The sequence below is a fragment of the Prionailurus bengalensis genome, chromosome B4 (genome assembly GCF_016509475.1).
Source record: "Prionailurus bengalensis isolate Pbe53 chromosome B4, Fcat_Pben_1.1_paternal_pri, whole genome shotgun sequence".
NCBI classification, from domain to species: domain Eukaryota; kingdom Metazoa; phylum Chordata; class Mammalia; order Carnivora; family Felidae; genus Prionailurus; species Prionailurus bengalensis.
The window spans coordinates 28,245,903-28,270,318 of record NC_057358.1 but is presented as its reverse complement, the minus strand read 5'-3'; the positions used below and the strand labels follow the sequence as shown (position 1 = coordinate 28,270,318).

At 45.6% G+C, this 24,416-nt stretch overlaps 1 long non-coding RNA gene across 1 annotated transcript; it reads right to left on the bottom strand.

Moving 5' to 3' along the window:
- Positions 1–6,548: 6,548 nt before the first annotated feature.
- On the bottom strand, positions 6,549–10,023 carry LOC122472238. Its single transcript, XR_006294390.1, has 3 exons — positions 9,645–10,023; positions 7,278–7,405; positions 6,549–6,713 (listed from the first exon to the last, which is right to left on the bottom strand). It is a non-coding gene; the product is annotated as an uncharacterized LOC122472238 (long non-coding RNA).
- Positions 10,024–24,416: the final 14,393 nt, after the last annotated feature.

The following is a 24,416-nucleotide window of genomic DNA, read 5'->3' as shown; positions in this document are numbered from 1 at the left end:
GCAGCCAGGGAGGAGAGGAAGCCTCTCCTCTACAGTGGCAGGTGGGGCTGTGTCCTTTCTGAGGCCTGCTTTCCGGTCAGGCCTCTATCTGTCCTCTCACACCCCTCCCACACCTGTGGGCACTTGATAAAAAGAACGTGTCCCCTCCCACCCCACCCACATTCGAGCTGTCCCTGTTGCCAGAGCCCGCTTTTTCTTGGGGGGTGTCATGCTGAGTTCTTCCTCCCTGTCTAGCCTCTGTGTGGTTGAGTCCTCCTGCCCAACTGCCCCTTTGGGATTTAACACTTTCCTAAGGGCTTCTTTTCTGACTGCTTGGTCAGCTCCATATACCTCAGCCCCCAGGAAAGCAATTGCTCAGTCCAGGTGCCCAAGAGTCTGCCCTCCGTGGCCTGGGTGCCCTGGGTCTCCATTTGACTAATGAGGGCAATTGGACAGGCATGAGAGGTGTAACTGCAAAGTCAGCACCAGAAGACAGGATTTTACAGCCAAGTATAGAGGTCGGGTGCCCAGGAAAGTTCAGCACAGGGGGCCCAAAACAGCCCAGGATCAAGTACAGCAGAGAGGTGTATGGCCAGAGTTGGTTGGGGGCCAGAGTAGGCCTGCCCCTGTGACTGGAAACAACCCTTCAGGAATGGGCAGATTCTCACAGCCACGGGCATGATTTTCTTGTGGTCCAAGTCAGGCACTGGCCGCCTTTGGATAACTCTCTGGTTTGGGTGAAGAACACAAAAGGAGGGGAGTTCTATCGGATTCTGGGGAGATCACTGGAACCATGCTTCATAATCCAAGGGTGTAATCAGAATTACCCTAGAAGTTTTGTCAAACTCCGCATGCCAGGACCTCACTCAGGACCTAGCAAATCAGAATCTCAGATGCGTCTGGGGTGGGGTGGGCAGGCACAGACGACAATAGACTCAGATACAAACTGCCACTGCTCACCCCAAGGTGGGCACCACCTCAGTTGTCCAATCTTGGGGCCAGAGACCTTATCCTCTTACTTTGTACTTAGCACAGCTCCCTCCCTCATAATAGACCTAAAATAGTATGTGTTGACTGATCGAATGAATGAATATGGGAAGAAATGAACACACACTTCTGGTTACCGAAAGAATTGTTGATTCTGTCAACAAAGACAGAGAAAGAACGGAGTTTCCCATAATGGATTTTAACTCCAGTTGTAAGTAAGCCTTCCAGTTACCTATTCTTAAGAACAGCTAAATATGACAACACTAATGTGTATTTTATCGACTAGCGTGGCTCAGGCATATATGGTATTACTGAACAAAACAAGGATTTGTATTAACATCATAGATGAGAGTCTAAAATGAAAGTAGGCACTCCACCTAACTCACGATTAATTATATAATCTGAGGCTTAATTCTGGCTTTGGAAACAATGGGAACCGTAATTACATGTCTAAAGCCCAAAATGGAATCCCACAAGTGTTTGACAAGCAGAACATAAGGATGATGGAGTGGTTTACCCATGAGCTTGACCACAGGGCAACCCTGGTGAGTCACGATTTCAGGCTGTGGTAGGATTTCTCATTACCCTCCATTCTTCTATGGTGACTATATTGAGCTCTGGGCCACTTGATGGATGTGACTCTGTTTGTGAATTCAGGCTGGCCTGCTGTCTTTGCAGATCTGACCCGTATATAGAATAGCCATGCAAATTAGCATGGGCCTCTGGCCAGAAAAAATTAATCCAGGCCTAAAAGCAATCAAGTAAAAGGTGTCAAAGGGCACACAAAGAGGGGAAAATGACTGGGAACACTAGCATTCTACTTTTTAGGTTTCCCTAGTTCACTACCTTGTGATTTTTTTTTTTTTCCTTTCGTCACTAGAATACTCACAAATGGAAGAGCTGGTAGAAATCTTTCCAAATACTTCTGGGATGAGAAAATAAGTTCATGCTGAAAGTTGCGTTAGGGATTCAGAGAGGCCTTCCCTGAGTCAGGTCCGCAGGGACCTCCACACCAGCCCTTAGCATTGATCTCAGTGCCCTGTTGTGCCTGGACAGCACCTGCCACACTGGGTGGTTCTAGTCACTTGTTTTATAGTCTGTCCCCCACATTGGACTGGAAGTTCCTCGAGGATAAGAATCATGTCTGTTTTGCCCACCTGATTCCCAGCATGTAGCACAGGCATTGGACAAACAGTCCTCAAATGAATGGACACTAGAGGATGATCTTGCCCCCACCTTCCTGTAACAAGAGAAGGCTGTACGGTGGCCAGGGCTCCCTGGCCCATGGTTGACAGCCTGCTTGTCCTTCCCAGAACTCCTTGCTGGTCTTGCAGCTCTCATCTTCCCTCCTGCTCTGCTCCAGGACGCTTGAAGCCTCACTAGGCTTTCCTTTGTCCACACTGGCAGGTTGCCTGGTAAAACACCACCCTGAGAAATGGAGACAGAATGTGAAGGGCACAGGCAAACTTGAGAAGGAAAGGCAGGGGCTGAGGTGGAGGGTAGGCTGGATCCAGAGAGTCGACAGTGAAGAGAGAGACAGGTAGGGAGTCCCAGGCCCGGAGCACAGAGGGTCTGGAGGTGAGCAAAGGCCAAGGGTATGAAGAAGGAGACTGGACGTGGAGGTACCTTGTTTCACAGAAGATGCCATGTACCTGCCTTCCATAGAGACACTGCTGACAGTAATAGCAGTGATAATAACTAATGTTTCCTGAGCTCTATGTGTACCGTGCAGAGTATCCTCCTCATGGGAGTGATTGACCCATACAAGGGACCGGTAATTGTCAGGGGTTAGAGGTCAGAAAGGTGAAGCTTTGATGACCAAGGTCGTATTGTCGCTGGAGAACTAGGAATGCCCCCAGGTTTCTGTCAGCCTCTCCTCGTCCCACGAGGTCGGTGTGTAATGACACACAAGAGGTAAGTGTGTAACAGCACACGAGGAATAATGACAGAATGGCAATCAAAATACCACTTGACGATTATCTCCCAACTGCCCCCAGCAGAGTGCTCACTGGTTAAGCAGGATCTGTGGTTTAGACTTCAGGCCAAACAGACCTCTTAACCACCCCAATCCCCACCAAAAAAATGAATCATGGGACTAGCAAATTAAGAATGTCTGTAGAGCACACTCTGACCTAACTGATGACGCCAGCAGTGAGGTCAAGCGGAAGAGAGACGGCCTGAGTGAGAATCTTCAGATGATGGCGGCCCGAGTTCTATTAGCAGCTCTTGTGAAGATGAGAGGGATGTCTCGCGAGGAAGGAGCAAGGCCAGGATTCAGGTGGATAGGGAGAAGCATGAAGGCGTGGAGGGAAAGCATCCCTCCCCTATAATAGTAGTAGTAGTAGCAATAATAATAATGGTAATAAATACGTAGAGGCTATCACTTCTAGAGTGCATTGAAGTGTATTGCTCAAGCTTTCTACCTATCATGTTAGGTAACTAGCGTTAGCCTTGGAATAAACAAACCATTTAGGGGATTTCTCTAAGACCACAGACCTAGGAAGTGGCAGAGATAGGACTCAATAGCAAGAGGGCAAAGCCCATCAGCTTTCTGTCTGCCACACGGGTAAGTAAGTTAATCTAGCTGGGGAACATGAGTGGGATGTAAGGGCAGACCCTGGCTCTGTGCCAAGCATCCCAGCCAAGCCTTTTCCTTCCTATCACTGGTTCTTCTAAGTGTCTGCTGAGAGCACACTCTCTCTTCCTTGCTGACTCCCAGCAGAGGAAATTCTCTATCAGACTGTACCATTCCAATTCATATTTATACATAATTTAAAATTTTTACAGTAATGGATTAATTCCCAAACATAGAGGTTGGTCCCTAATCTAGGATTCATGGCAACAGGTACCGTCTAAATATACTGGTAACTTACTGTAAATAAAAAAGCGTGGTCTGTGGAACTGGCAGAGCAATGAAACAGATCTAAGACTACGGTTATTTGTTACAACAGAAAGAAGTCATTTGAAATTACTGAGAGAAAACATGGATTATGTAACAAATGATGATAAAATAACTGATGAGTTAAATAACAATTTTGCTGGATCTTTATCTTGCCTCTTGCCATCAACACATGGATGCAGCAAATATCTAAGTATAAAAAACGAAGCCACAAATGTATGGCATAAAAACACGGATGGATATTTTTATATCCTTGGACTGAGGAAGGGTTTTTTTTCACCCCAAGATGATATTGATTCAGCATATAATTTTAAATTTCGCATACCAAAAATTCACAAATAACATTTACAGAGAAAGAGTAAACTGGGAAAAATTAATTGCAAACTGTATAACAGACTAAGAGTTATTATCTTTACTGTACAGGAACTCCTATAAATCAAAGGAAACAGCCCAGTAAAAATGAGAAAGGATACACATAGGCTTTTCACAAAAGAAATACCAAATGTATGAAAATATACTAAACCCTTAATAATAAGTATGGTTACACAAATAAAACAATAATAAAGTGTGTGTGTGTGTGTGTGTGTGTGTGTGTGTGTGTTTACTCATCAAACACAAAGAATAAAAAGAAAACAGCGTTGGTCATGTGCTGAGAAATGACTATTCTTTTTTTTTTTTTTTTTTTTAATTTTTTTTCAACGTTTATTTATTTTTGGGACAGAGAGAGACAGAGCATGAACGGGGGAGGGGCAGAGAGAGAGGGAGACACAGAATCGGAAACAGGCTCCAGGCTCTGAGCCATCAGCCCAGAGCCCAACGCGGGGCTCGGACTCACGGACCGTGAGATCGTGACCTGGCTGAAGTCGGATGCTTAACCGACTGCGCCACCCAGGCGCCCCGAGAAATGACTATTCTTAAGCACTAGTGGTCAGAATGGAAATTGGCATAATTTCTGGAGAGAAGTTTAGTAATACATACCCCAGTTTAAAATATATACACTAATGTGGTGCCTGGGTGGCTCAGTCGGTTAAGCGTCCAACTTCAGCTCAGGTAATGATCTCACAGCTGTGGGTTAGAGCCCAATGTCGGGCTCTATGCTGACAGCTCTGAGCCTGGAGCCTGCTTCAGATTCTGTGTCTCCCTCTTTCTCTGCCCCTTCCTTGTTCGTGCTCTCTCTCTCTCTCTCTCTCAAAAATAAATAAACATTAAAAACTTATAAAATATATATACTCACTCTTAGCCCAAGATTTCCAATTCAAAGAATCTATTTTTATTGTGTTAAAAGATATGCATTCTAGGAGTGCCTGGGTGGTTCAGTCGGTTGAGTTTCTGACTTCGGCTCAGGTCATGATCTCATGGTTCATGAGTTCAAGCCTGGCATCGGGCTCTGTACTGACAGCTCAGAGCCTGGAGCGTGCTTCAGATTCTGTGTCGCCGTCTCTCTCTGTCCCACCCCTGCTTGTGCTCTCTCTCTTTCAAAAATGAATAAACATAAAAATTTTTTTTTAAAGATACGCATTCTAATATTTATGATTTTAACCATTTCTAAGTACACAGTTCAGTGGCATTAAGTACATTCACATTGTCGTACATCCTCTGCAAATTTTTTTGTCTTCCCCAATTGAAACTCTGTATCCATTAAACACTAACTCTCCTCCATTCTCCCTGCCCCTGCCCTTGGCAACTATGATCTACTTTCTGTCAGTAGGAATTTGACTACTCCAAGGATTTAAGAAAAGAATTGTACAAGAACTACACACACACACACACACACACACACACACACAATGTATTTATTTAAAAAAATTTTTTTTTAATTTTTTTTAACGTTTATTTATTTTTGAGACACAGAGAGACAGAGCATGAACAGGGGAGGGGCAGAGAGAGAGGGAGACACAGAATCTGAAATAGGCTTCAGGCTCTGAGCTGTCAGCACAGAGCCCGACACGGGGCTTGAACTCACGGACCGTGACATCATGACCTGAGCCGAAGTCGGACGCTTAACCGATCAAGCCACCCAGGCGCCCCTAAAAAAATTTTTTAATGTTTACTTATTTTTGAGAGAGAGACAGACAGATGGTGAGTGGGGGAGGGGTAGAGAGAGAAGAAAACAAAACCTGAAGCAGGCTCCAGGCTCTCAGCCCAGAGCCCGATGCGGGGCTCGAACTCATGAATGGCGAGATCATGACCTGAGCCAAAGTCGGATGCCTAACAGACGGAGCCACCCAGGCACCCCGAAGATGTATTTATTCAAAAAAATATATGCTTGGTAATAAACAAGACAGACGAAGGTACTTGTCTTATGCACAGTGTGATCTAGATAAGGTAGAACAGTAACAAACATGTAAGCAAGAACAGCATTAGATTGCTGTAAATACTATGAAGAAAAGACACAGATTCATGTGACAGTGATTGTGGAGGGTCCTTCAGATGAGGCAGTAAGGAAAAGGTGTCTCAAGCACTATTTATAATCAAAAACAAATTAGGAACATCTAAACGGCTAAGCAACATGTCTGCTAAGGCTCAGAGTCCACCTGGCCGGATGTCAGCACATGACAGTTCACTGCAGACTGTAAGAGCCTTCCTTAGAAATAACTCCGTTAATTCAGTGTGCCTTCTGTAGAGTATTTTCCCGGAGAGAAAGAGTTTCCAAAATTTTGGGGTAGAAAATAATTCGGCAGTGTACATGCTAATGCTGCTTTATTCTGAGAAGGAATGTGTAGATGACAGTTTCAAGTGCTTGATGTTCAACCCCTCCTAAAACTGTAAAATAGCAGCAGGGCGATCAAGAGGCTGATCTAAATCTTCTCTCTGTGGTTTTACTTTTGTTCTGGCAGGCTGAGCCACCCTGGAAAAAAATTACAGTGTGTGCACGGGAAACATATTCTTCCCTCTTTCTTGACTAACTGACATGCTGGAGAGCAGGCGTGAGTAAGGGGCAATGGCATTGGTTGTGCTATAGTCCAAATACAGGGAACAATTTAGCGCCAAGGGCTTGGCCTACTCTTAGCCTAAGGCAGGAAATTCAAGGGTAATATAACACTTTGCTGTTAAGTAATACCGCTGGAATAAAAGCATGTTTGGGATGACTTTGGGCATTACCTTGGAATTTCTGTTTCATTTGCTTCCAGAAAGAACCTTTTTTTCCCGCCTAAAGTTCTTGTATTTCAGAATTTTTTTGTAGCTGTATAAAGATGATGCATACAAACTGGCCTTGACTTAAAGCTGTATGTCACAAGAGCATGCTGAAGAAAACATGCAGGATCTCAGTTTTGACCACAAGACCCTAGGGCAGCAGCTTTGTCTACAAGTCACAGGTTAGAGACCTCACTCTACTATTTATTAGCTGTGTGATCTTGGGCGGATTATTTCAGCCCTGATTCTGTAAAAGAGAAGTGACGGTAGTACTTACTCAGAGTGTTTTCGTGAAGGTAAGATGCAGAACGTGTAGGGCCCAGTGCTGGCACACAATACGGCTTTCTCCTTCGTGCCTCGGCTTCATCACGGAGTCTGGCATTACTGACACACAGTCAAAAAAGACTAACATGGAAAACCAAAATTTATTTTTGTTGGAACAACTTGGGACACGGTCAGACCGATTCTCCCTGTTGAGTTTTGAGCCATACTCCTCCCATGCGCCGAATTGCAGCATGAATTGAAGCCCTATCTTCAGCTTCAAAGGGACTTAGATTAACCGCAGCATCACTAGATAACATGAAACAGACAGTGCAGGAGACTCAGACCCACAGGGGAAACTACTAAAGGATCTGGAGATGTTTTCTCTGGGAGAAGATTGAGGGGACATGAGCCTTGCCTCCAAATATTTGAAGGGTAGCATCATGTGGAAGAGAGACTAGATTTATTCTGCATGACTCTGTTAGTCTCCACGAAGACAGACTCCAGTTTTATATATGGGAAAAGTTTATTAAAAAAAAAAATTGTCAAGGAAAGATGCTATATTCTTTTTTTTTTAATGTTTTTAATCTTTATTTATTTTTGAGAGACAAGAGAGACAGAGCGCAAGCAGGGGGGAACAGACAGAGAGGGAGACACAGAATCCGAAGCAGGCTCCAGGCTCCGAGCTGTCGGCACAGAGCCTGATGCCGGGCTCAAACTGACGAACAGTGAGATCATGACCTGAGCCTAAGACGCCCAACCGACTGAGCCACCCAGGCGCCCCCGAGAGATGCTATCTTCTAAGGAAGGGAGTTCTACAGAGATTCTATCACAAAATAGCTAATCACTCCCTGGGAATTGTGCACGGAATTCTGTAACAGGCAAGAGCTAGGTGAGGTGCCCTCTAGGGTTCTTTCCCAGGTCAGGGAGGCTTTAATTCAAATAGCTACCTAAGTGCAGCATTTTGCACAGCAACATCAAGAACAGCCATGGCGAGGTGTAAGGCACATACAGGCGCACACAGACTGTGCCTATGTGTGAACTGTAACCTTCTAAAACAAAGGAATTTCATGCCACATTGAAAAAAAGGCTTTTTTGACGGCTAGAAATGAAAATGTTCATCCTTTAGACTAGCGTATTTTATAGGTTCATGCTGTAGACACAGGGGCCAAATGAAATGAACCAAGATCGTAGGCATGAAGTTACACTTTAATTTTATCTTTTTTTCTCCTGTGATTTTGACACGAGTGATTAAAAATGAACCTGGACCTTTGACCTACTCCTTTGGGGTTTCTTCCCCCCCCCCCCCCCATTCACCTGCAAACCTTTGCTGATCTTTGCATAGAGCTTTGGTCAACTGCTTTTAACAGCTAAACGTTAAAGCCACTGAGAGCATAAACAGGAAGCTGGTGTTTAGGTGGGAGTTCCTAGGAATTTTATACTACTGACCACAGAGGCCAAGAGAGAAAGGAAATAGGAAAAACAGTGTAAATACCTGGGTGACTAATGACTTTGTGCAGCTTAGCTGGCTTTTCTGAACATTTAAGTCTCTTCTGGGGGAAACACCCTGAAAAATTTTCAGGACCCTGCGTGACATCGAAGGGGCAGATTATGAGTGTTTACTGCAGGCGGTTGGTTTTGTTCACCGACTACCGGGCAGAGAGATTTTCTGCCGATCTCTCCAAGCGATGGACTCCATTTGCATGCGTGGTGCAGACATTTTGCCGAGCACCGGGGTTCCCAGGCCTCCGATTGTAAAGGATTGTTAAGGCCACCCCTTCCCTCGTTCACATGGATAGCGCCTAAGAGGATTTAGAATCAAGTGGGCACATTTGCACGGCCTTGTTCTGAAGAGGCAGCTGGAGCGCGGGCCGGCCGGCCTGGCGCAGCCAACCGCGGGTCCCGGGGGACCGCATTGTCCTCCGAGGGGCCGCCACGGGGGCTCCATTGTGCGCGGAGCAGGCCTTTTTCTCCTGCCCTCTGTCTCCCCCGGGCCTCCTCCCCCACCCCCCCACGCAGACTTTTCTCTCAAGCTGCCCGGATCCCCCTGCTGCCGCATTTCCAATGCAGAGGAGCGGGCAGGGCTTCGGGCTGGCCATCTGCACGCGGAGATTGACAGCGGCCCCGGAAGGTCAGTGCCTCAACGATTTCTGTCTGAACAGCAGGCCACCCAGGCCTCCCGAGCAAAACAGGGACATCTGCTCCCCTTAATTTAGAACACTGGTTCCAATTTCACCGGAGCCCCCTGCTTAACGCCTCGCCTCGGCTCCGGGGGAGGGGTCGGGGAGGGGCCGAGCAGACGCGCCGCCCGTCCCCGACTCCCCCCGCTCCCGGGCAGAGCAGCTGAGCCGGTGGGGGCGGGGGGCGGGGGGCGGTCACTCACGTGATCCGGGTGACGTCGTGCGGGGGTGGGGGCGGGCCGGCGGATAGGCGCGCGCTGCTCCCCCTGAGCGCCCGACGCCCGCTTTCGTCCCGGGTCTGCAGAGGCGCGGGCTGCGCCGCCCGGAGCATTGGAGGTGGGCGGCCTGGAGGGCGGCGATCCCGCTCGGTGACGAAGGGTCGGGCGGCCCCGCGGTCCCTCTCCTCGGGCAGCCGGAGTTTGGGTCGTCTCAGCCTTGCTGGGAGGAACACGTGAAGGGGCAGGAAAGTTTACTGCAACTAGAGTGAGAAATCCAGCTCAGCCCCTCCGTGGGCAGGACTCTGGGCTGGCAGCTTTAAAGCCAGCCTTCAGTGGGCAAGGCCCAGATCCTGCGTGGACAGTTGACATCGGAACTCGTCCTGCCTTTTGTGCTTCACAGTGGGTGAAAGAAAGAAAGCCCTGCATTTCTGAGTTTCCATCACTAAATCATAAGCTCCTGGAACACAGACACTGCATCTTCTGCATTATTGTGGCTGTAGGTCCTAACACAAATGTTTGGAGACTAAATTAACGTGTGAAGTGGAGGTGGACCTGTGAGCCCTGAGTATAACTGTTTCTCTTTGTGTATGACAAAAAACGAGACTTGGTGGAGAATGAACCTGTGCATACAGCTAGGTTATTATTAGTGAATTACTTTCCTCTTTTCTTCCCTTTCCTTCTTTGACAAGCGTCTTATTGTGCCTCTGTATTGCGGGATAGCAGGCAACCGGCTGGGGATATGAAGAAACAAGACCCGGGGGTCCTCAGATGTGGCCGCTCTGTGAGGTGGGCCGGGTGCAAGGAAACAGCTAACCAGGACTCTGGGTGTTCAGTGCAATAGTTGGGTTCCTCGATCGAGCCTCCGGAGAGAGAAGGAGGTCTAAGTTGAGTCTGGAAGGGTGAGCAGAAGCTTCCTAGGAGAAGGGCCCTTTATCCACACAAGTCCCTCTGCGTGGATTTCCCCCTAACCCTGTTTACCTCCTGCCCATTCTTCAGGCCTCAGGTGAAATGTCACTTCCTTGGTGCCTGTACAACCAACATAAGGTCGTCCTATTAAGCGATCCTGTGGCATGTCGCACTTCTCAAGACATGCACAGCTGGACAAAGTTTATTGTCTCTTTCCAACTGTGAGCTTCTTGAGGCAGAAACTAGCCTGTTCATGGGTACAGTCTACATACATATCCAACACAGTGCCTGCCCCCACCACGTTCCCTAAGTATTTGGTGAACCCATGAGTAATCAGGCTTTTTAAAGTTAAGGACAAAGCGTTCATGCATTTTCTGTTTTGGAGGTGAGGCCAAACTGTGGGCCCTCCTCCACTCTGAGTCCCACGGGTACAACATGGAAACAGAATGACCTTTTAGAATTTATTATTTTGTGGTATCCCCGCAGTGCAGTGATTTCAAAACTCTCCTCTACAGAATCAGTGTGAGGTTGCTGCCCCCCCCCCCCAAGAGAGATACCATCATGAGGCAAGTCTGGGGAAGACAGGGTTGCATAGAGCTTTTAAGGGGCTCCTGCACAGCGTCCTGACCCAGATTGCTGGTTTTCAAGGAGCGTCTAGTAACGTTTAGAAGCTGGCTGATGTGGATGAAGGGTAATGGTAACTTTGCTGCACCATTTTCCCCGACTTCTCCCAGGCCCTGGAAGGTAGAAGGAGCTGCTGTGGGGAGAGCTAACCAAGATTGATTTGCCAGCATGGAGGCTGTCTCCTTCCGCCTGGTTCCTTTGTTACACCTTGGACAAATTTGTTCCTTGTGTTTTGACCTTATCGAGAGAACAAGGGCGGAGATGGAGAGGCATTGGTGACATAGGACTGTCTGAGCTACAGTGCAGCCCTATGACATCGTAGCTGTGTGATTTTGAGGCAGTCTCTTGCCTCTCTGTACCTCAGACACTTCCGTTTGTGACCAGAAATAGTGGTACCTAATTTACAATGTTGTTAAGGTTTTAAAAGCTCTCATGCGCATTTAGGCTTTTCATGATGGATATAAACTTTATTTAACTGCTAATAATTAATAAATTAAAAATTAAATATCTAACCTTTACTAGGTTAATTTAACTAATTAAGTCTCCTGTTAGTGGAGCAGGATCACAGAGGACTATGGCCTAAGGGAGGAATTTTTCTCTGCTCGCTGCCTTCTTAGCTCAAGTGAGGCATTCTGGGTGTTCATCGTTACTTTTCCAGCCAGAAGGATTGCAGTTCTTTAACAGCATTTGCTGAGCTCTCCCTCTAAGTAAACTTAAGTTGTGATTTCATTATATTGTATTCTCAGAGAGGAGTGTAGCAGCTGTGCATCAAAATTCAAAAGTTTGCCTACTATCAATTTTCCAGGGCTGACTTCATAGCCAAGTGTTAAGTTCCTCAGCAACAGGATTGTGATCCAGAAGCCCATATTATTTTGAATAGAAACCTGCTTACAATGAAAGAGTGAATGCGTTCCTGTCTTGTTTGTTGGAGCTTACTTTGACCACGGAAAAAATCGATATTGGCGTCTCAGAGAGGAAGAATTTTCAGGGCCTGTATGTTAGACCACAGTGTGAAAATTCACATTGTTTTAACATTGCGCTTAATGTTAAACATTGCACTTTCATGCTTTCCCGGCATAAAAGAAAGCTGCTTCCGGAAATTCAAAGGTACTCTGAAAGCGAACGTAGAAATGATTTCTTACCTGTATGTATAATATCGACAGTTTTACTCCAAGTCTTTATTTTCTGTGTAGAACATTCACTTGGGTAGAGTTTGCTAGACTAGATGTTTAGAGTGAATCTGTTTTCAGATATAATCTTTGACGCATTCATGAAAGCTTTATACTTTGAAGCAGGTAACAACGGACATACTTCTTAAAATGCGTATTTATTTATTTTGAGAGCAAAAGCGTGAGCAGAGGAGGGGCAGAGAGAGAGGGAGAGAATCCCAAGCAGGCTCCGCACTGTTGGCCCAGAGCCTGATTCAGGACTCAGTCTCACGAACGTCAGGATTATGACCTGAGCCAAAATCAAGAGTCGGCCAACTGAGCCATCCCAGGCATCCCAGGACATACTTCTTAAAGGTTGCCTCTATTCGTGGATCGAATCTCCATGCCCAGAATGGTACTTGGACCAAATATGCTGATATCACTTAAATCTTACAGGGGGTCACTGCTGAGGGATCAGAAATGTGCTAAACATCAAAAGATTCTCTCTAAAAAGAAGCTTTAAAAGCAACATCTAGTTTTAGACGTGAAGTGTGCCCTGTGCACCTCTTGGGTACCACTTCTCACCTTTGGGCACCCCCTGCCCTTTATTCCAGCTGTTGATTCAGGCTCTGAGCAGCTTCCTGTAGGTGCAGCCTGACAGGGCCTTGCCTCTTGCCCAGCCTCACACCTCTGCTGGACATTTGCCACTGGCCCCGGAGGTGCTCTGAGCCACTCAGGGCGCATGTGCTGACTTAAGCCCGAAACACAGTGGCATAAGTTTTCAGGGCAAACCTACGAAGCAGAAGCCCTAATGGATAAATGCTTTCCTTTCTTCCCCCAAGGTGGACCGTCCCGAGATGGCTTTCCTGCAACTCAGGCAGGACACACAGAGCCAGCAACCGTTTGCCAGGAGCTGTGACTCGTCTTTGCATTGGTTTTCCATCCTTTTCTGCTTCATTCTTCATGTCCCTTACTCCAACTCTCTGGATCACACTCTACAATCAAGTATTTTCACTTAAGCCGTTGTCTCAGGATCTGCCATCTGAGACCCGGGCTAAGTCATTTTGACATTATGTTTTTTTGTTTGTTTGTTTTTTTTTTTTGTTTTTTTTTTTTTTACCAAAGGAAGTGATAGTGTTTACACTGGTCTTCACGCCCTCTCGTCCCACCCCATCCCTCTTCTCACTGTGAGCGTCTCCGTCCAGTTATTTTGTGAGATGGTTAAAGGGGTTACCTCTCTCCTTCCTTTGGATATGGTGGGACTTAGTGAGAGTGAGGAATCCTGGCTGCCTTTACTTCAGCACAGCAGGACCCAGGGTGAAGTTTGCCGTCTGCATCTGGCAGCTGGTCGGCAGCTTTGGCCCCGTGCTTTCGTCGGCTAACTTTAACCTGGCTCTGTTTAATTTTTCCAATCTGTATTTTTAACTTCATCCTAAGTTTTTTATTTGTTCATTTTATCTTGCTCTATTTATGGATTTGAGGAGTAAAAATAAGCAAAGATTAGCGTGAGTAGGACTTAAAAAAAAAAATCACAGGGCTCAAATGGCCCAGAGGCACATATAATACCCTTACCATGTGACAAAGCTTTTAAAATGATAAGAAAATCATGGGTTTTGAAAGTAGCAGTGGAAAAACTTTATTGTCTCCATTTGGAGACCATTTATTGAATTTGTTTCATCACTAATAATAAGCCTCTGGATTCATGTCTGCATCCTGCTGGGCACCTGCCATAGTGGTACAGCTTTTATGGGTGCAGCGGTCAGGGGCATGCCAGGACATCACATCCGAAGTAAGACACCAGGTTTTCCATCTTGCTTCTCCACCATAAGATGGAAGTGTAAAACCTGAAGTGTGCATTCGAGTTCTGGAAGCAGCATTTTCCACCTTTGGGAAAACTGCTCCAACCAGAATACCATTCAGAGGTTAACAGCTTTGAGGAAGGACCAGAAAAGGAAAGAGTTCTGCACTGGGTCTGGGTTGTGGTGCAAGCAGTCCTCCTACTCGGGCTTCTGGTGTTAGAGGCATCAGTGCTGGGAAGAAATGCCATGTGGAGTTATTGGCAAGCCCCAATGGGAAAATCACAATGCAGACCTCCAGGCTTCTGGAGGATGGTTGTACCGTTGGCAGCAGGGAATTCTATACTTTCTCACAATAGTTCTTACATGCTGTGGGGACCCAGTAGAGACAGAGCTCCTAGCCATGGGACGCCCCTTGACCATATGGCCAAACGAGCCCATCACAACTGGGCTCTGTCAGAACGACCACATCATGTCATGGGGTAGGCCAAGGAACAATCCAGTGTAAGGCCGGACTGGTACCTCTGGAATTAAGCACAAGCAGGACCAGGGCACACAGCCCAGCTGACATGAGGGTTTCATGTCACCCACTGTTACTGGACCAGCACCTTCCCATCAGTTCACACCTATGGCCATATGGAGGATCCTTTATGATCAGTAGACTGAAGAGGAAGGAGCTTAAGCTTGCTGCATGGGTGGACCAGCTCTGTCTGTGGGTGCAAGCTGAAGACAGTGACTGCACTCTAGCCCCAGTCAAGGGTAGTCTTGAACAACAGTGGTGATGGAGAGCTTCAGGTGGTGTCCCTGGTCATTTGCTTTGTGTCGAAAGAGAAGTGGCCTGAGGTTAGACTCATGGGCTATAGCAAATGGCTTGACCAGATGGACAAGGGCCTAGAAGGAGAAAATGGGCAGACTGGCAACCAGGACGTCTGGAGCAGACATGTGGACGGACCTGAGAGGGCATACTGTGGGAGAATCTTTGTACTGCATGTTGGAACTCCAAGAGGAAGGCACTAAGCCTGCAAGAAGATGAAATGACTGACCAGTTAATGGCACCCAGCCTCTGTCATCAGCCACTTCTAGTATTGGCACCATAGACACATGAACAGAAGAGCCATGGTGGCAGGGGTAGAGGCTATGCCTGGGCCCACTAGCCTGGACTCCCAATTACTAAAGTTTTTCCAGCTAATGCTGCTGCCAAATGGCTAACATTCCAGTAGCAGAGAGTGATGCTGAGCTCCCAATATAGCCCCGTCCCTTAAGAGGACCAACCTGACACTCTGGCAGACTGGGACATGGGACATCTTCCAACCTGGAAGAAATGGCAATTCATTTGAACATGAATGGACACATATACTGGATATGGGTTTATATTTTCCTGCTCTCAGGGCCTCAGCTAGTACCACTATCCAAGGCTTAAACAGTGTTAAATCTACTGTCATGGAATCCGATATAATATCACATCAGACCAAAGAACACATTTTTTAGCATGACTCCACTGGTTCTATCTCATGCTATACATCTAGAAGCTGCCAGCCAGTGAGAGCATAGCATAGACAGACCTGTTGAAAGCTTAACTGATGTGCCAGCTCAAAGGTGATACTTCTTAGGATGGAATACCATTCTTCAGGATTCAGAGTAGACCTTAAATCAAAGACCTTTAAATGGCACTGTGTTCGCAATGGGTAGAACGCATGAGTCCAGGAACCAAGGATTCGAAGTGGAAGCAGTCCTTCTGACCATCACTCCCAGTGTCCTACTTGAAGAATTTTGCCTTTTTATCCTCACAAAATGGAGCCCTGTGAATTTTGAGATCCTGGTTCCTAAAGGGGGGATACTTCTGACAGGAGACACAGTGGTTGCCTCTTTGAACTTTAAGTATGGCTGATCCATGGGCAATTCTAGCTCCTTGCACCAAGGAACCAACAGGAAATATGAGAAGTCACTGTCTTGGAAGGGATCATTGAACCTGATCGCAAGGAAGAGATAGGGAGATATTGTTATGTGCAGGGAAGGGAAGAATAATGTAGAACCTAGGTGATCTGCTTAGGTACCTCATGGTTTCCCTACTCCAACTTTGGAAGAAAATCTACCACAGCCTGATAGGCATAATGGTTAGGAGCTCAGACCCTTCAGGAATGAGGGATTGGTCTCACCACTAGGAAAGGCCCCAAGATCAGCAGACATGCCTGTTTGACAGTGAGGAACATCTTTAGTGGATAACAGGTAGAAGAAGATGAGTATTAGTAGGCACCCTGAAATCAGATATAGCACCAAATCTATAATTTATTCCACTAACCTTCCTCCATTAAGGTCCCCTTAGGAACAGAAGCCCACTGGTATCTTAGAGGAGCTTTTCTTGGAACCTATACGAAGAAGAAGATCCAAGTGCTGTAAAAGGTGGACTGTAGTGATGCTTTGATGCACTGTACAGATTCCTATTCAGGAATAAAGGTCTTATTCTCCAGCTGCGGGGAGTTCTTTGAGAAGGTGTTCCTTACCTGTTAGCCTGTGGGTTTTGCCTCATGTAAAGAAGACTTTCTGGTCATCTGAAGGTCACACTGTCTTCCAGGGACAACCTTCACCGAATGACCTCTTGCCCTAACTTGGGTCAGCTCTCAAAGGCTACCTCACGTGGGTTGGCTGATGCTTTCACCAAGACTGCGTTACGTCTCAACTTCTCCCTCTGTTAATCTGACTTTGCCCCTCCCGCTTCCCAGGTGATCCCAAGAGTACTCAATAAACTGCTTCCTGGGAACACGACCTATAACAGCCATTAAAACTTGGGTTATTACCAGATGAAATAATTTGTATTCAAAGGCTGGTGATAAAACACTTTGGTTATACGAACTAGTTGATTTTATTAATGCCAGACTATAATTATGAGTCTCTTTAGCTGGTTGCCAATTGATTTGAATCAAATACACATATATGTAGCAAACTGAACTCTTTTTGTGAGAATTCCTAAGTACACTCAATCTGGGCATATCTCACTTCAGAGGCCAGATTTCCAACTCTGATTTCAGTTCTCTGTTGGGATTTTAGCCATTTTGTAAGAGAGAATGCATTTCCACAAAGTAAGTAGTTGCAGACATTCCTCAGAGTTTTGATACATGGTCAGAAATTTCAAGAGAACTTGTGGATTCATAGATTCATTTCTGGACTCCTAAGGTTCTGTGCCTCCTTTGCACGCATGGTTTGTTTTTCAGCCTAATCAGCTCTTGCAACTAAACCACACTGATAAAGCAAACGTTTAATAATTCAGATATCTGCTGAGGTACGCATTCCAGGGGCAACTGTAGAAACTTAAAAACATGATTCATTTTTACGAAACTCTGTGAGTCTTTTCCTGAATTAGGAGTTTAGATTCACCCAATAGCAGCTCTCTACACCTTGCGGAGGTTTTGCAGTGTGTCTCCAGATCCTGCCTGTTTGCTCCCGTGTTCATTTAACGCCTGGACAAGTGATCGAAGTGAGTTTATTATCTTCTTTGCCACTTTAAGTGCAGGTCTTGTCACATTTTGCTAAACTCGGGGAAAAGAGCAAGGTGCTTCCTCTGAGTGTTTCCATGACCAAGAGTTATTGACCTGAGGAAGTAGTTCAGAAAGCCTCTTCAACAAGTTTACCCAACTTAGAACTCTAACTGTGCCAAGTAGGATAAGCCCACATACCCTCTTCCCCGGAAACTTCTGTACAGTCTATGTATTGAGTGTCAGGAAGGGGACAGGCATAAAGAAAATGCACGTGGGGCCCCCGGGTGGCTCAGTCAGTTAAGCGTCTGACTCTTGATTTCGGCTCAGGTCGTGATCTCACAATTCTTGAGTTCAAGCCCCAACATCGGGTTCTGCACTGACAGCGTGGAGACTGCTTAGGATTCTCTCTCCCTCTCTCTCTCTGCCCCTCCCCTGCTCATGTGCATGCACACTCTCTCTCTCAAAATAAATAAACTAAAAACAAACAAACAAACAAACAAAAAAAAACTTTGAGAAAAAAGAAAAGAAAAGAAAATACACACACGATCATTTGCTGACACTCCTCATGTAATAATGAGCCTGAATGGCCATGTTCACAAGCGGATTTTTCCAATAAACAACGCAGTGGAAGTTGGACACATGTGCCTCTTCTTTTGACTTAAGTAAAGAGCTGACAATGTTTTCCCCTTTTTGTATGATTCTTAGGAGGCGAGTGAACTAGCTTTCCTATTGGTTGTCATGCTTCTCATACAAGCTAATTCATCATGTGAGGTCATTGCATGCGGTGGGTCCTGTATCCCCCTTTCCTGCCCTCCTTCCTGCCATCCCCAGCTCTTCCCTTCATGGTCTGGATGATCCCATCAGCTCTAAAAGTCCCTGGTTAAAAGGAGTGTAAGCACAAGTCTCCTCATGCTTCCCAGCTTTGAAGCTAGGGCCCACGGGGTCCAGGGGACTGCTGAGGGCGGGCGCAGTGGGGGGACAAGGGGAGCAGGGCAGTTGGGGCGAGTGATTCAGAGCTCACATCTTTTGGGTCTGTGTGCTTTCTCAATTAGGTTAGGTCGTCTCCCTCCCGTGGACTTCCCGATTGATTTAGCCAGCACCAGGGGAGCTGGCTTATGAGAATACTGAGCCTAGCCCTCCTGTTTGCCTCATCAATGTGCATTTTGATCTCAAAACACTTGGAGCAGTACTTTTCCTCTTCCTTTCGAACACATTTGCACTTTCCCCTGACTTTTCCACTGAAAAAGCTGCTGTTGAAAATAATGGTGAATTTTTTAGTATTGGCTACGTGTTCGGCCCTGGTTGGCCATCTGAAGGGCCATCTTTCCCCAGGGCTTCTCCCTCTCATCATTCCAGATCTAGCTCCTCATACGTTCACACGTGCAATAAGGTGGCGTCCCCCTGATGAAGTTTCTGACTGGAACTGCAGGCTCCTCCCCATACTCGATCCAAAAGAATCTTTCTCAGTTTCTTCAGGTATGCTCGGCAGTAAGAATTTAGAATGGATCCTACTGTGTGTAGAATGTGTGTGTAGAATGATGCCTACTGTGTGGAAGCGCCACATGATCAGGGACACGGTCTTTCTTTATCACCACCGTTTCCTTGACTGCTAGAACAGTGTGGGTTCAGGGCCTACCCTCAGTCTTTGCCGGCTAAGCGAGTCCTGCCTCAGGCGTGGCCAGCACTCACCGACAGGCACCGTGCTAGGCTCTGAGCAGACAGTAGACAGAACGAGTGCCTCTTGCCTCACAGGCAAGAGCTGGGGATGTGGAGAAAGAGAAGAAACTGATGTTTAAACAACATTTCAGTGCAACATTGTACGTGTTGTGAGGTGAGGGGTGGAGATCAGAGAAAGCAATCCAGAGATGAGGTCTGTGCAGAGTCCTGAGGATAGTAGGAATTTACCAGTCCACCTATACTCCTTAAGCTAACGACGGGACCATTTACCATCTGCTCCCCTTCCTGCCCTTATCTTTTTAATCTAAGTTCTCTTTACTCCCCAGGCTGCCAGCCCTTCTGTTCCAGGGAACTAATCTGCTTTCTGTAACCCCCAAGGACTGACTGGATGCTGTCTGGCCCCTTTCGTCCATGCTAGCCTTTCTCTGTGAATGTATGTTCATTACATCCTGAAAGGTCCTGCTCAAACCCAAGGGGTCTAGGGCAGCCTTCCCTAATGAATTCTCTTCTGATTCTTTTATTTCCCTCTTACTCACAGCTTAAGCTTTTAGCTTGTACAGTCTGATTCTAAGAATGCAGATAAACCACACTGGCACTGAGCATGATTTGGATGTCTGTAGATAAAAATCACCCAAAGAACAGTGTCAGGATTTTCCTCATCCTTTTATCAAAGCAGGAAATGCAGCACCCGGTGCATTGCATTTCCGTGTGGAAGTCAGCACAGCAGAAGGTACCCACCTCCGTTGCCCAGAAACTCCTGGTCCTCTACTGTCAAAACATAGTTCTCTATGTAAATCTAGCACTGTTTATAGATAGGGATATTTGGGGAGAAATCTGGAGAAGAAATGTGTTAAAATGGGCTTTATAACCACTATCAAATTTTTAAAAAAATTTTTAATGTTTATTTATTTTTTGAGAGAGAGAGAGACAGTGTGAGCAGGGGAGGGGCAGAGAGAGAGAGGGAGACACAGAATCCAAAGCAGGCTCCAGGCTCCAAGCTGTCAGCACAGAGCCCGATGCGGGGCTTGAACTCACAAGCTGTGGGATCATGACCTGAGCCAAAGTCGGACTCTTAACTGACTGAGCCACCCAGGCTCCCCACTACCAAATTTTTATATTCGACTCCCAGCTGAGTTATAGATTCTTTAGGAATTTTCCATCTTTGTGTTCCTATAGGAGAGTAGTTAAGGGAATAAAATTATAATAATAATTTTATAATTGTGCATAGCGCTTTACAGTTCACATCTAAAGTAATTGTCACCTCATCTGAGAAGCCATCCTAAATATCCATGACAGTTGCCTTCACCTTTCTTTGTGCTCCAACACCTCTTGTCAAACCTCTAAGTGTGGCACCCTTGGCCAAGCACCGTGACTTATGTTACGTGCCTGACTCCCTAGCAGATAGATTTTATCAAGAGTGGGGAGCTTAGGGGCGCCTGTGTGGCTCGGTCAGCTAATCGTCTGACTGTTGGTTTCAGCTCAGGTCATGATCTCATGGTTCGTGAGATCGAGCCCCACATCAGGCTCTGTGCTGACAGTGTGGAGCTTGCTTGGGATTCTTTCTCTCTCCCTCTCTGCACCTTCCTCAATCTCTCTCACGTGCCCTCTCTCTCAAAATAAATAAACTAAAAAAATAAAAAAGAGTGGGGAGCTTAGCTTTTTCAATCGCATGCTTCTATGATCTGGCTCATGATAAAGGTCAGTACACTAAAAATACCTCATAGATAAGTAAGTAAATGAATGAACGGATAAATATATAAATGACTGTTATTTCCGTATTAAGAATGTGATAAAGGCTTGTTATATTACCCTTCGATTGTGATAGAATACAGAAAACTAAAAGCAGATAAATCTAATAACTGTGAAAACTTATTTGTGGATGAAGGTTTGGAGTTGTAGATGAAATTAAGTCTCTAAATTTTCCTAAGAGTTCTTTTATTCCTAGAATAGATACTGATGAGTTAGTTGCATTCATTTGCAGCAGTATTTCTGCAGAGTCGGGAAATTGATTTAATTAAGTCCTGTCTTTCCCTAAGAGTTAGAAAAGTATTCTAAGAGTGGAAAAAATCATAGAACAAATAGTTACCATGTAAATTATGGAGTATTAGGTGCTTCTCTGAGTATTTTCTCCTTCATGATTAAATGTTAATCTCTGAGTTATGCACTGTAATAATAGATCCAACTGAAAAAGTGTTTCTGGCACTAATGCATAAAATATGTGCATGCAGTTTGAAGGCTGAAAAATGGCACATTCTTTGGGGGTGGATGAAGAATGGTCTGAAAGTTACTGCCACTCTAGGGAAACAGAACGTGATTATCTACAACGTTAGCTGATTTTAAATACTGATTGCCAAACTGTTCAATAAAATATGAATACTTATTACGGCAATCCATATCACATGTTACATACCCTATTTCAGGGGTGGAGTGCACCTTCTTAAAGAAACATGTGCTAACTAGGTAATGTCAAACATTGTAAAGTGAGTGGAAATTGAGACTGAAGTTCTCCTAGCTTATTGGTTGCTCAACTGGACTTTAACCTCTAGGAAAAGACTAAAACTATAAACAACACTCAGTATCCATGGTAACATGCATAAGAAGGTAATTATTTTTTCTTTACATTTTTAAATTTTAGAGTTTAATAGCATATTATATGCATTGCCTCAGGCCCACGATTCCTGCAGTTGGTCATTAAGTATCAGGAAATGCCCTCTCTACCAGTCATTATTGCTTAAATAAAATGCCACTTACAAGCCTTGTGAACAAAAGAGCTACAGTGTCTGTTTAAGGCATACCCTGACTATTGTGGTGATTTGGCAATGAGTGCAAGGACCCCAGAGCACCTGGCCCAGAAGCCAGGCTTGTGTCCCCAGAACAGCATTCACAAGGAAGCCTTTTCAGTAATGGTTAATTAGACGCAAGAAACAGCTCCGTCCTTCAGGTGAACACACCAGAAGGAAGGCCCCAAGCCCATGTTCTCATGCGGTCAAACGGCTGCTGTAGGAATAGTGCCGGAGCAAAGGGTTCTGGGTAAGTCCAGCGTGCGTTAATTCCATCATATTGTGAAGGACAACCCTCTGATGTACCATTTTGGAAGTGTAGGTTTTATACTATTTGGGTTTTGTTTTTAATGTTTATTCATGTTTGAGAGGGAGAGCGTGAGCCGGGGAGGGGCAGAGAGAGAGAGGAGGGACAGAGGGTCCCAAGCGGGCTCTACACTGACAGCAGCGAGTGCAGTGCAGGGCTTAAACTCACGAACTGTGAGAACATGACCTGAGCCAAAGTTGGACACTCAACAGACTGAGCCACCCAGGCGCCCCTATACTATTTTTTTTTTTAAGGAAGACTCATTGACAACAAATCCAACAGTTGAGAAGGTGTGAGGGGAGAATTTACTTACAAAACCTGTCTGATGTTTGTTCTACACAGGCAGAGTGATGTAATAGTAGACCAGAAAATTCAGTCCAAGTTGAAACCAAAACTCTTTTCTCTGGCTACAGAGGCTCCTTTCCCTTGGCCCCTGTACACCTGGGTGGCTTACACTAGACAGGTGCCAACCTCACGGCTTTGGTTTGCCTGCAGAGGTGGCCTCAGTAAACCTGTCCCCAGGTGACTTGTGCAAACAAAAGGAAGAATATGTGCTGAAAACTAATCTAGGGAGCGCTAAATTTAGATCGGATTTTTCTTCCAAGAGTTTGTTTGTAAATCAGTTTTGGGAACCTGGAACAAACATTTCCCATAAAAACATTGTAATACATGTGGCTATGAAAATTTAACCCCTAATGACAGTGAAATGTTACACATCAGCAAAAAACATTTTGTAGCTGTTGTCTTTTCTCCGGCTTCCTCCGCTATATGATGGATTAAAGGGGCTTTTGTGGGCTGATCTAGGAGGTAGACCACCATGTGCAATGGTGCCTGGGGGAAATCAGTCCCCACTCAAAAAGCTGGATGTGAGAAACTCTCATCCTGCTGCCAGAACTTCACAGAGAAGGGAGAATTCCCTTCAACAGTTCGGATGATGCCACACAGAAGGAAGAGGGAGCAGGCTCTTTTATGTAAGGGACATTCATAAATTTGGTGTTTGTATTTTGAGAACTGCCAGCACTTAATTTAGAAAGTATTACAACTGTACTAGGCAGAAGGTGAAGTTGACGGAGTTTAGACCAGGAAGTTGAATACGAAAACATAAACAGTAAAGCAAAATATAGAACCAAGATTTGAACAGAGATAGACGTTGGAACTAAGAACTTCATAGCAGAGCTATGAGCAAGACCGATGTTTCAGCGCCAAACAAGGCAATGCAAAAATTTCTTTACTAGAGAAACTAAAGAAATTTAAAAGCGGCAAAGCAACGGGACCCTGATGCTGATTGCTCACATTTTCTGTTCTTTTGTCCCTGCCTGGATTGACTCTAAAAGCTAATAAGTCCTGAACAGTCTAAGCTATCACAAAGTCACGTGTCCATCCCACTCCACTTCTGTGACCCACAGCCTAGCTGCTTGCCTCACCCCCCAAAAATCTGTGAGCAGCAAAAGCTCTCATTCTAGACAATTCCCCAATTGTTTTTGCTCCCAAATAGCAAGAGAGAGAATTTTTTTTTTCAGTGAGAACAAGGGTGAGGTGGGATGTGGGGAGGGGAGCAAAGATGAAGCCATGACCCATGAGGAAGAACAGGAATCAGTTTAAGAGATTGTCAGGGTCAAGGATCTTTTTGGAAAAGAGAAAGAGGGGGGGGGGACTATGATTCCTGGGAAAAGGAATTAAAGTAGTGGGCCAGGAGGAAGGCAGAGGAATGCTGTGTAAGATGCATGAAATGATGCTTGGAATCTTCCAGAAAAAAAAAAAACACACACAATAAAAAAGCACCACAAATGAAAAATGTATGTGGTGAGATCAAATGTCTTGTGGTACCAAGCAGGAAGCAGAAGGTAAGTTCCCAAGCAAGATCAGCAATCATGGGGCTGACCAAGAACTCTCCAGACTGCCAAAATTGGGAGTTTGTGCCTGGTTCACCTAATACCCAAGGTGCAGGGAAGTCTCCAGTGCTTGTCAAGCTCCTCAGGAATAATTTGACTTTCTGTTCTCACAATCCAGTCTGGGCGCCTCTGGAGAATCTTGTGTTTACATGTC